Source organism: Macaca thibetana, chromosome 20 (assembly GCF_024542745.1).
Source record: "Macaca thibetana thibetana isolate TM-01 chromosome 20, ASM2454274v1, whole genome shotgun sequence".
NCBI classification, from domain to species: Eukaryota; Metazoa; Chordata; class Mammalia; order Primates; family Cercopithecidae; genus Macaca; species Macaca thibetana.
This window is the reverse complement of record NC_065597.1, coordinates 67,018,161-67,030,208: the sequence shown is the minus strand read 5'-3', so window position 1 is coordinate 67,030,208 and position 12,048 is coordinate 67,018,161. Positions and strand designations below refer to the sequence as shown.

General features: G+C 46.5%; 2 protein-coding genes across 2 annotated transcripts in view; one reads left to right on the top strand and one right to left on the bottom strand.

The window, feature by feature from the left end:
• TMEM114 (transmembrane protein 114) overlaps positions 1-12,048 on the bottom strand; it is a 996,508-nt gene that overhangs the window by 113,382 nt on the left and 871,078 nt on the right. The gene's annotated exons all lie outside the window — the stretch shown is intronic.
• PMM2 (phosphomannomutase 2) overlaps positions 1-12,048 on the top strand; it is a 278,683-nt gene that overhangs the window by 112,567 nt on the left and 154,068 nt on the right. The window lies entirely within an intron of this gene.

The window sequence follows — 12,048 nt, the reverse complement described above, 5'->3', positions numbered from 1 at the left end:
GACAAGTAAGTTAAGGCTCGAATCTTTACAGAGGCTGTCCAAGGTCACAGGACTCATAAGTAGCAAGAATGGGCTGGGCATGGTGGCTCACACCTGTAATCCCAACCGTTTGAGAGACAGAGGTGGGAAGATCGCTTGAATCCAGGAGTTCAACACCAGCATGGACAACATACCAAGACTGTCTCTACCAAAAGAAAAACAATCAGCTGGGCATGGTGACAAGTTCCTGTAGTCCCAGCTACTCAGGAGGCCAAGGCAAGAGAATCGTTTGAACCCAAGAGTTTGAGGTTACAGTGAACTATAACCGCACCACTACACTCCAGCCTGGGCAATAGAGCGAGACTCTCTAAAGATAAAAATAGCAAAGAAGTAACAAGAGTGGGATCTAACACCAGTTCTGTCTTTCCATTGGAAACCCAGAGCTCTTTCCATGACCCCCTGCCCAGGGTGAGTATTGTTTGTCTGAAGGAATCCAGGAGCCCTGTGGATTGGAGCTTATGCTGTACCATTGTCTTGGGATGGATCGAAGGGTTTGACGTGCCAGGGCTGGGACACGATCACAGTCTTATTCTGCCTGCCTCAGGCTTCAGGAACCAACTGCTAATAGAGCCATGTGGGAGCATTCCTTGGGGGTGTTTCTGTGGAGCGTTTCTTCTAGACCAGGAAGGTGACAACCTTCACATTGGGAGGCATGGACTGGTGGTGGAGTTTCCAGCTTCAGAGCTCACCAAGAAACAGCGAGAAGCTGATGGTTTGGGTGCTGGAGACAGGGACAAAAGGAACAGAGCCTTCGTCCGGCACCTCTTTCCACTGGAGGTTCCTCAGAGGCGATAAAGCTTGATGGTTAGAACGTGGCGCCTGGCATCTGAACTAAAACCAGCCCCAACACTCACCTCTCTGAGCCTCAGAATCCTGGTCTGTAAAATGCACACACTACTAGTACTTACTTCTCAAAGTTGGACTCGGTAACGTCTATCAAGCACCTAGCATATAACCAGGCAAGGGAGAAAGGTTCAAAAAATGTAGCCATTGCCAGGCGCAGTGGCTCACGCCTGTAACCCCAGCACTTTGGGAAGCTGAGGCAGGTGGATCACCTGAGGTCAGGAGCTCGAGACCAGCCTGGCCAAACATGGTGAAACCCCGTCTCTACTAAAAATACAAAATTTAGCAGGGTGTGGTGGCAAGCGCCTGTAATCAGCTACTTGGGAGGCTGAGGCGGGAGAAGCACTTGAACCTGGGAGGCAGAGGTTACAGTGAGCCAAGATTGTACCACTGCACTCCAGCCTGGGCGACAAGAGCAAAACTCTGTCTCAAAAAACAAAACAAAACATCATCATCATCTCCCTATTATTATTAATCTCTGTTGCATTTCTATTAACTGTCTGTCTCGGGAGAGTGGAAACTCCCCAAGTAGGCGGCCTGCTCAACGTTAATGATGGTAAAACAGTCTCACTTGCCTTACCACTTCGCCTAAGTGTTACTTGACTGACAGGGTGGGTTATTTTAGGGAGAAAAAAAAATCAGTCAAGCTCTCGAGTGCACCGTCCCTGAAAGGTTTCTATGACAACACATACCTGGATGTTCCAGGGGGAGGGTCACCTGGGGAAGAGTTCAGAGCTAAAATCAAGAGGCGGCCCCACCAGGGGGCTGAGGGAGGTCCTCCCGCTCCTCCTGTTTTTCTGCCTGCATTTTCCCAGCTCTGACTCTGTATCCCCTTTAAACCTCTTCACAGCCCTGTGGGGTAAGTACTATTATTCTTACATCCATTTTACAGATGAAGCAACTGAGGCTAGGAGAAATTAAAGCTTGCCCACAGTCAGTCTGCTAATCACACCTTGGATCATCTTAGACCTTTCTGGGTTTCATTTGTCAGATTAGAGGAGTTCTACTAGAGTGAGGTTTCTCAACCTCATCACTGCCAACGTGTTGGGCTCAGTAATCCCATGTCATAGGAGACTGTCCTGTGCATTTTAGAGCATTCAGCAGCCCCCTCGGCCTCCACCCACCAGATGCCAGGAGCACCTTCTCATCCCCCATCCCCCACCACAGTCATGACAACCAAAACTGTCTCAGATGTGGCCAGATGGCCCCAGTTAATAAGCATTGGGCTAGGCAATAATCTTTCCTCTCCTTATACTTGTGCATTCTAAGTTTTTTAATTTTTTTTTTTTTTTTTAAGATGGAGTCTTGCTCTGTTTCCCAGGCTGAAGTGCAGTGGCGTGATCTCGGCCCACTGCATCCTCTGGTTCCTGGACTCAAGCGATTCTCCTGCCTCAGCCTCCCAAGTATCCGAGACCACAGGCATTTTCTATTTCTTTGCAAGTTCACCTGTCTGTTCACCTGCGCCACCATGCCCAGATAATTTTTGTATTTTTAGTAGAGACAGGGTTTCACCATGTTGGCCAGGCTGGTCTCGAACTCCTGACCTCAGGTGATCCACCCGTCTCAGCCTCCCAAAGTGTTGGGATTACAGGCGTGAACCACCACACCCGGCCTAAATTTTATTTATGTATTTATTTTTTTGAGATGGGGTCTTGCTCTGCCACCCAGCCTGGAGTACAGTGATGCTATCACGGCTCGCTGCAGCCTCAGCCTCTCAGACTCAAGTAGTGCTCCTGCCTTGGCCTCCCAAGTAGCTAGGACCTAGGCACACACCACCTCACCAGGCTAATTTATTTATTTTTTGTTTTTTTGTGAAGATGGGGTCCCTTATGTTGCCTGGGCTGGTGTCGAACTCCTGGGCTCAAGTGATCTTCCCACCTCAGCCTTCCAAAGTGCTGGGATGACAGGTGTGAGCCACCACGTGTGGTCCACTCTAAAGCTTTTTCCCAGGACCCATCTCACGTGATCCATGTGTGGTCATGTGACACTGAGGTCTTTCCTGCAAAGATCCTTATCCAGGGCCCTAGAGTAGCCCAGCGCCTGAGCCAGGTGCTCAGGAAGTCAGAATGAAAATCATCTCACCTGCTTCGTTGTCCGGCACATCTCGCTGTGTCACCCTGTTTTAAAGGCACAGAAACTGAGGGTCCCTGGGGAGGAGGGACCCCCTAGGGGTCCCACAGCCTGTGAGTGAGAAAGCTGAGTGGGAGCCCTGATGGGCCTGACTCTAGGGCAGAAGTTTCCACGGTAGCCTCTAAGGAGTTTAAGACCAGCATGGGCAACATGGTGAAACCCCGTATCTACTAAAAATACCAAAAAAAAAAAAAAAAAAAAATTCACCAGGCATAGTGGTGCACATCTCTAGACCCAGCTGCTCAAGAGACTGAAGTGGGAGAATCACCTGAGTCAAGGAGATCGAGGCTGCAGTGAGCCAAGACCGAACTCCAGCCTGGGTGATGAGACTGAGGCCCTCTCTCAAAACAACAAAATAAAACAAAAATAGCTGAGGCTCAGAGGCAAATGCCTGAGAAGGAACGGTGGGCCTGATCTTGAACCTTCGTGACTCCAAGTCAGGAGCTGCCTCCAGGACCCAGCATACAGCCTGGCATCTTCCAGGCAAAGCCCCTCCCTCTGCTGCCTCCGAATTCAGCAGGAGAGTGAGCGTTTGCATATACTTCAGGTTTGAAAACTTCCAGGACTCCCAAGATTCATTTCACAAAGACTGTTCCCATAGGACAAGTATTTGAAACATCAGGTTAACAAGTACCCAGCTTGGACGAAGCCTGGATCTTCATAGCATGCTCAGTTTGTAAAAGAAGAAAACCCCACTCTGGGCTCTCATTTACTTCAGCTCCATTAAACACATCCTGAGCCCTGCTGTGTGCCAGATGCTGTGCTGAATACCTGGCACCAAAAGACCAATCGGGCCCAGGACTTCTCCCCAAGGAGCTTCCTGGCCAGGAAGAGGCACCCCTGGAATAGACCATTTAAGAGCCTGAGGCCTGCATGTAGCATTTAGTGAGCAGTTAAGTGTAGAAGTATACGTGAGTGAGGAAATGGATGAATACAGGAAGGTGTGAGTCAGCTAGTGAATTAATGACTGAATGAATTAATGAAGTTGACAAGTGCTATTACAGAAGTGAGCACAGACTATGGTGTGGGGAAAAGAAAGAGAGGTCAGACTGTTACTGTGTCTATATAGAAAGTAGACATAAGAGACTCCATTTTGTTCTGTATTTGAGATGCTGTTAACCTGTGACCCTACCCCCAACCCTGTCCTTGCAGGAGACATGTGCTGTGGTGACTCAAGGTTTAACGGATTTGAGGCTGTGCAGGGTGTGCTTTGTTAAACAAGTGCCTGAAGGCAGCTTGCTGGTTAAAAGTCATCACCGGCCGGCCTGAGCGGTGGCTCAAGCCTGTAATCCCAGCACTTTGGGAGGCCGAGACGGGCGGATCACGAGGTTAGGAGATCGAGACCATCCTGGCTAACCTGGTGAAACCCCGTCTCTACTAAAAAATACAAAAAACTAGCCGGGCGAAGTGGCGGGCGCCTGTAGTCCCAGCTACTCAGGAGGCTGAGGCAGGAGAATGGCGTGAACCCGGGAGGCAGAGCTTGCAGTGAGCTGAGATCCGGCCATCACCATTCTCTTAATCTCAAGTAACCAGGGACACATACACTGCCAAAGGTCACAGGGACCTCTGCCTAGGAAAGCTAGGTATTGTCCAAGGTTTCTCCCCATGTGATAGTCTGAAATATGGCCTCGTGGGAAGGGAAAGACCTAATCATCCCCCAGCCTGACACCTGTGAAGGATCTCTGCTGAGGAGGACTAGCATAAGAGGAAAGAAGGCCTCTTGGCAGTTGAGATAGAGAAAAGCATCTGTCTCCTGCCCATCCCTGGGCAATGGAACGTCTCAGTGTAAAACCTGATTGTATGTTCTATTTACTGAGATGGGAGAAAACTGCCTTAGGGCTGAAGGTGGGATGTGCTATGCTGCTCTTTATGCACTAAAAAGGTTTATGGAGATGTTTGCATATGCATATCAAGGCACAGCACTTTTCCTTAAACTTATTCATGTCACAGAGATCTTTATTCATATGTCTTACTGCTGACCTTCTCCCTACGATGATCCTATTATCCTGCCACTTCCCCTTTTCCAAGATGGTCAAGATGATGATCAATAAATATTGAGGAAACTCAGAGACGGGTGCCGGAGTGGGTCCTCTGTATGCTGAGCGCTGGTCCCTGGACCCACTTTTTCTTTCTCTATACTTTGTGTCTCATTTCTTTTCTCAAGTCTCTCGTTCCACCTAACGAGAAACGTCCACAAGTGTGGAGGGGCAGGTCACCCCTTCACTATGATAGCCCAGCAGAGGCATTTAGAACATTAGCTGTGGCCACAGGTGATGGTGCTGGAGGAGAAGCCAATATCTGTGCAGCATTTTCTATTTCTTTGCAAGTTCACCTGTCTCTGTCATCATCTGAGACTTGCCCTGAGGGTGTTCCTTGGTCACCTGAGTCTGCTCAACCTGAAAGGGACAGGTGGCCAGAAGTGCTGGGGAGTTGACATCCTGAGCAAGCAGTTCTTGGCCAATGTCAGGGAGTAGTTGGTGTATAAATATCCCAGCTCCCTTGTTCCATGGTGGGATAGTCCTAAAGTGACTGTTCTGTGCCAGCTCCCAGTGTTCCCAAATGGAATGGAGCTCCAGTCACCCACAGTGATTATTTGCTAGATAACCCACCCTTTATTATCGACCCACCAATATCTCTTGGAATCATCCTGAGATCACCTCCCAAATAAAACACTCAAATATTTGTCTCTGAGTCTATTTCTAGGAGAACCCAAACTACAAGAGTGATGATTATGAAAACGTTTATGGTCATAGCTAATATTTGTTGAGTGCTTACTACATGCCAACCACTCCACTGCCTGCTACGTGCTCTAAGGCACTTCTCCCACTTAACACTCATGAAATCGCTGAGACGCAGGCATTGTGATCATCATCCCCATTTTACAGATGGGACTGAGGTTCAGAACTGAAGTCATCTATGTAAAGTCACATAATTCTTCATTGTCACAGTCAGAATATGAGCCCAACTCTCTTTAACTCCAGAGTTTGAGGATATAACCATTCTGCCATGCTTTTCTCCTGATTTTCTTTTCTTTCTTTCTTTTTTTTTTTTTTTTTTTTTTTTTTTGAGATGGAGTTTTGCTCTTGTTGCCTAGGCTGTAATACAATGGCACAATCTCAGCTCACTGCAACCTCTGCCTCCCAGATTCAAGCAACTCTCCTGCCTCCGCCTCCCTAGTAGCTGGGATTACAGGCACCTGCTACCATGCCCAGCTAATTTTTTTTTTTTTTTTTTTTTTTTTTGTAGTTTTAGTAGAGACAGGGTTTCACTGTGTTGGCCAGGCTGGTCTCAAACTCCTGACCTCAGTTGATCCACCCACCTCAGCCTCCCAAAGTGCTGGGATTACAGGTGTGAGCCACTGCGCCCAAGTCTGTCTCCTGATTTTCATCTTCCATTGTCTGTAGGGAGGAAAGATGAGGATGAGAGGGAGAAAGGATGCCTGGGCTTGCTTTCTCAGTGGGGAGGAGTTCAATCTTAGTTCGGGTTTTCTTTTTTGTTTGTTTTCATCTTAATAAAATTAATAAAGTTGTTTTATTTATTTATTTTAAATTTTTATTTTCTTTATTATTTTATTATTTTATTTTAAGTTCTGGGATACATATGCAGAACGTGCAGGCTTGTTACTTAGGTACACACGTGCCATAGTGGTTTGCTGCACCTATCAACCCGTCATCTAAGTCTTAAGCCCCACATGCATTAGGTATTTGTCCTAATGCTCTCCCTCCCCTTGCCCCCCACCCCCGACAGGCCCTGGTGTGTGATGTTTCCCTCCCTGTGTCCATGTATTCTCACTGTTCAACTCCCACTTACGAGTAAGAACACATGGTGTTTGGCTTTCTCTTCCTGTGTTAGTTTGCTGAGAATGATGGCTTCCAGTTTCATCCACGTCCCTGAAAAGGACATGGTCTCATTCTTTTTTATGGCTGCATAGTATTCCATCGTATATATGTGCCACATTTTTTGAGTTTTCTCCTCCTCTGTGAAGTTTCAGCAGAGAGTTCCTGGACAGCGCCTCAGGGCCAAGAGCTCCCCAAGAGAGCGCTGAGATGTCCTCCCTCAGCATCCTGCTGTTCTTTTCATGCAGTGAAATTGATACGTATTGCCAGAACACCTACTGCATGCCAAGCACTGTCAGAAGTCAGGTCATCAAAGATCTCAGAAAAGACGTACATGTTTAGCTATTTTCTCCATCAGTCTCGATGAGGGAGCTACACTCCAACTGACCCTTGGAGATGCCACAGCCATGTATTGTCAAGAAGAATTGGGGTGAATAGGCAGGACATCTCTAGCCACAGGAGGAAGGGACCCAGGATGTACTAAGCTCCTTCTGTATTCTTGGAACTATATACACATTAACTCAGGCAGGGTTTCTCAAGCTTGGCACCACTGACATCTTGAGCATGAGAATTGTCTGTTGTTCACTTTCTGCCTTTAGGAAGTCCTGCAGAGCATGGGGGTGGCAGTATGTCCCAGCTCCTCTGTCATTTCACTGTGTCTTGAGCCAGAAGGGGGACTGCACTGCCGCGCATCCTTTCGGCTGGCAATGCTGATGGTCCCAGTCATCACAATGACAGTAGAACAAAGCCCTGACATGTGTGTTACATGTCAGATGCAGCAGCTGCCTGTTGGGCCTGGTTCACTTTCTCATGCTTTCCTCATATTACCTGAGGTGTTCAGAGGAGGAAAGCTGGAGGCAGCCCTTGGGTCTTCTAGGAGCCTAGCACAAGGGTCAAAATGCATGAGAACGAGCACAAGATAATCCCATAGAAGCCTTCCTCTTAGCGTTCAGGCCTCAGATTAAATGTCACAGCCTTGCGGACAACTCCCTGAGCTTCATGGCTGGTGTACCCACCCTGATCCCGGGAACATCACCTTATTTTGCATTTCCTTAGAGCACTTGTTACCAGAAATTAGCTTCCTAGGCTGGGCACAGTGGCTCATGCCAGCACTTTGGGAGGCCAAGGTGGGAAGATCACTTGAGACCAGGAGTTCGAGACCAGCCTAGCCAACATGGCAAAACCCCATTTGTACTTAAAATACAAAAACTAGCTGGGCATGGTGGCACACGTCTGTAATCCCACCTTCTCAGGAGGCTGAGGCACAAGAATCGCTTGAACTGGGGAGACAGAGGTTGCAGTGAGCCGAGATAGTGCCACTGCACTCCAGCCTGGGTGACAGAGCAAGACTCTGTCTCAAAAAGAAAGAAAAAAAAGAAAGAATGAAAGAGAGAGAAAAAGAGAAAGAGAGAGAGAAAGAAAGGAAGAAAGAAAAGAAAGGAAGGAAGGAAAGAAGGAAGGAAGGAAGGAAGGAAGGAAGGAAGGAAGGAAGGAAGGAAGGAAGGAAGGAAGGAAGGAAGGAGAAAAGAAAAGAAAAAAGAAAAGAGCTTTCTTAGTTACACATTCACCTTCTTATACACTGTCTCCCAGCTGCAGAATGGAAGCTCCGTGGGGGCAGGACCACAATCCCCAATGCCTAGAACAGTTTAGCACCTGGCACACAGTAGGTGCTAAGTGTGTATTTGATGACTGAACAAATTGATGGAAAAATTACTAAATGAATGAATGAGCTCTGGCCCACCTCTCACAATCAAGCAGATAGTCTGGTAAAACCAGTACAGCTACGTACAGCGCCAGTGGACACTGCCCACCAGGGACCAGGAGCAAACTTCCCTTACTTACCCCACCCAATGACCTACTATGGTACATACTTTTTTCCTTATTATGGTAAAATACACATTGCACAAAATTAGCCGGTTTTTTACCATTTTAGAGTGTAAAATTCAATGGCATTAAGTATAATCACAATGCTTTTTTGTTGCTGTTGTTTTTAAGATGGGGTCTTGCTCTGTCACCCAGGCTAGATGGAGTGCAATGGCACAATCTTGGCTCACTGCAACCTCTGCCTCCCAGGCTCAGGCAATCCTCCCACCTCTGCCTCTTAAGTAACTGAGACCACAGTCACACACCACCACAGCTGGTTAATTTTTGTATTTTTTGTAACAGTGGGGTTTTCCCAGGTTTCCCAGACTGATCTCAAATTCCTGGGCTCAAGTGATCTGGCAGCCTTGGCCTCCCAAAGTGCTAGGAATACAGGTGTGAGCCATTGCATCTCTCCCCCCTCCCATATTTTCTTCTAAGAATTTTATAGTGTTAGGTCTTATATTTATTTCGATCTTTGATCCATTGTTTAGTTTTTTATGTGGTGTGAGGTAAGGGTCTATCTTCATTCTTTTACATGTGAAAATGTCGTAGATACTTTATTCAATTTACAGATAAGAGCATAGAGACTGAGAGGAAGTAAATGACATGTCCAGAGTAACATAGCCATTGGGAGTTGGAACTAGAATTCAATATTAGGTCTGACTCCCAAGTTGATCCCCTTTCCACCACATCAAAATGCCCTTTATAGTTTTGGATAGATGATATCTCTTTATTATTTTGTGACCAGGGATGTGGAAATCACAGGCCTAGCCAATAAAATATGTGCTTTAATCTGGCTCTGGACAAGTTCTTCCTCCTCTCTGGGCCTCAGTCTCCTCTTCTGTACAATGGGCTGCTGATCTCTAAGAGTTTCCTGTGCAGGCCACTGGTACCCTTGGAGCCTCATTCACCATTGCCTTCGTTTTCATTTCTCCTCTCCAGAGTGCAGTGGGGGCCCTCCCAGCTAGAGCTGCTCTTCTGGAAGGAGCTTATTGATAGGCACAGAGCATGGGTGAGTCTTCATCCCAGGCCTCAGCCAAACTCTGGGAAACATTCTGCATTCCCCAGCAGACACCTGCAACCCCAAGCAGCTCCATAGGAAAACTGCAGAACGGCAGAAAATGCAAGGGAAGCCAATGTGGAAAGGGCTTTTTCCACACGCTGACAGTTTTCTTCACAAGTATCACAATGAAGCTATTTGAGAATCAGCTTGCGAAGCACCTGGCTCTAAATAGCCTTCTCTCCCCGGTCCTTAAGTAGAGACAAAGCAGCTCCTTTCATCCCCTAGAAATGTTCTTTCCCAGGGCCTGACCTACAAATGGGTGCTCAATACCTAGTTGAATGAATGAATGAACAGATGAATGAAGATGGCTGCACACACCTCTTATTTCCCTTGATTGCCTTAGACTAGGACATGGCAGATTTTTCTGCAAAGGGCCAGAAGGTAAATATTGTTGGCTTTTCAGGCCACACAGTCTCTGTCACAACTACTCAGCTCTGCTGTTGTAGCTCACAGGCAATGAATAAATAAATGGGCCTGGCTGTGTTCCCATAAAATTTTATTTATGCACAGTAAAATTTGAATTTTATATAGTTTCTATGTGTCACATAACATTATTATTCTTTTGAATTTTTTTTTAACCATCTAATATGTAAAACCAATTCTTAGCTCATGGTCACAGGAAAACAGATGATGAACTACATTTGGTCTATGGGCTATAGTTTGTCAACCTTTGGCTTAGACTCTTAAAAAATATATATTTATAAATAGAAATGGGGTTTCACCATGTTGGCCAGACTGGTCTCAAACTCCTGGCCTCAAGTGATCCGCCTGCCTCATCCTCCCAGAGTACTGGCTCCAGGCCCTTTGGTTTAGAATATTCCTTTCTGTTTTTCATTTTAAATATTTTCTTCTTATTACCAGAGTAATATATATTCATTATAGAATAATTAGAAATTAGTGACATTGTAGAGTTTATCCTCTATTAAAAATAAACCAAAGGGGATAAAAAAATTACTGACATGGACATGCAAATAAAGTAATATTAGAATAATCCATAATTTCAATACACGAAAACAACCATTTCTCCTACTGAACATGTAGTTTTTCACTCAGCATTACTAGCTGGCTATATCAGTGCTTTTAATATGATAGCCACTAGCTTCCTGTTACTATTACACCCTAAATTAAAATCAGATACAGGCTGGGTGTGGTGGTTCACACCTGTAATCCCGGCACTTTGGGAGGCCGACGCAGGGAGATCACTGGAGGCCAGAAGTTTGAGACCAGCCTGGCCAACATGACAAAACCCTGTCTCTACTAAAAATTAAAAAATTAAACAATTAGCCAGGTGTAGTGGCGCACGCTTGTAATCCCAACTATTCAGGAGGCTTAGGTAGGAGAATCACTTGAACCTGGGAGGCGGAGGTTGCAGCGAGCTGAGATCGCGCCACTGCACTCCAGCCCGGGTGACAGAGCAAGACTCCGTCTCTAAAAAAATAAATAAATAGATACAGTTAAAATACAGTTATTCGGTTGACTAGTCATTGCTTTTTTAAAAAATTGAAATTTATTTTTCTCTTTTCCTTTTTTACTTATTTTTTCCTTTTTTTTTTTTTTTGTAACATCTTGGATACCAAGTGATCAGTGATCAGGCTGAGTGGAGAGAACCAAGCTGAACTCTTTCTCTGCCTTTTAAGGTCTGTAATCTCCATCCATCCATTCATTCATTATGAGCACTTGGTCATCGCCTGTGGTCTTGATGAGCAGTTCTTTGTGTCTTTGATTTTGTCACTGAAAGATTGCATCCTCTTTCCAAATACCTCTAGAAAGCTGTGGGGGCTATCTGTCCGTCACAGCTGAGTATTACCTAGCTTCCACACAGCATTTTATACAATGGTAGAAAGGGACCTTCATCACATCTAGGGTCTCGTTTATACCCACGAAGGAGGTACAATCTCTGTTGTCCCAATTTCAGGAAATTGAGAATCAGGAGGCGCAGTGATCGGCTCCAGGTCATGCAGAAGGAACCCCCTCTGACTCCCAGTGCCCTGTTTGTCTTCCGGAGTGCTGGGGCCCGGCGGAGGAAAGTCGCTGGGAGCAAGAAGGGCTGGCAGGGCCCTGAGGGCCGAGATGGGGGTTGAGGTGGGGAGGGCGGGATGCTCCTTCCCTCCTCCGCAAAGGGAACCCTTCTGATTCTGACTCTAGAGCTCCAGAGACCGGATCCGAGACGCGAGTGGAGGTGGAGCTACACTAGCCTGCAGCCCTGAGGGTGTAAAAGGCCCATTAAGATCCAGGTCAAATCAACCTATGGAGTTGCCCCCCAGAGGGTCCAGT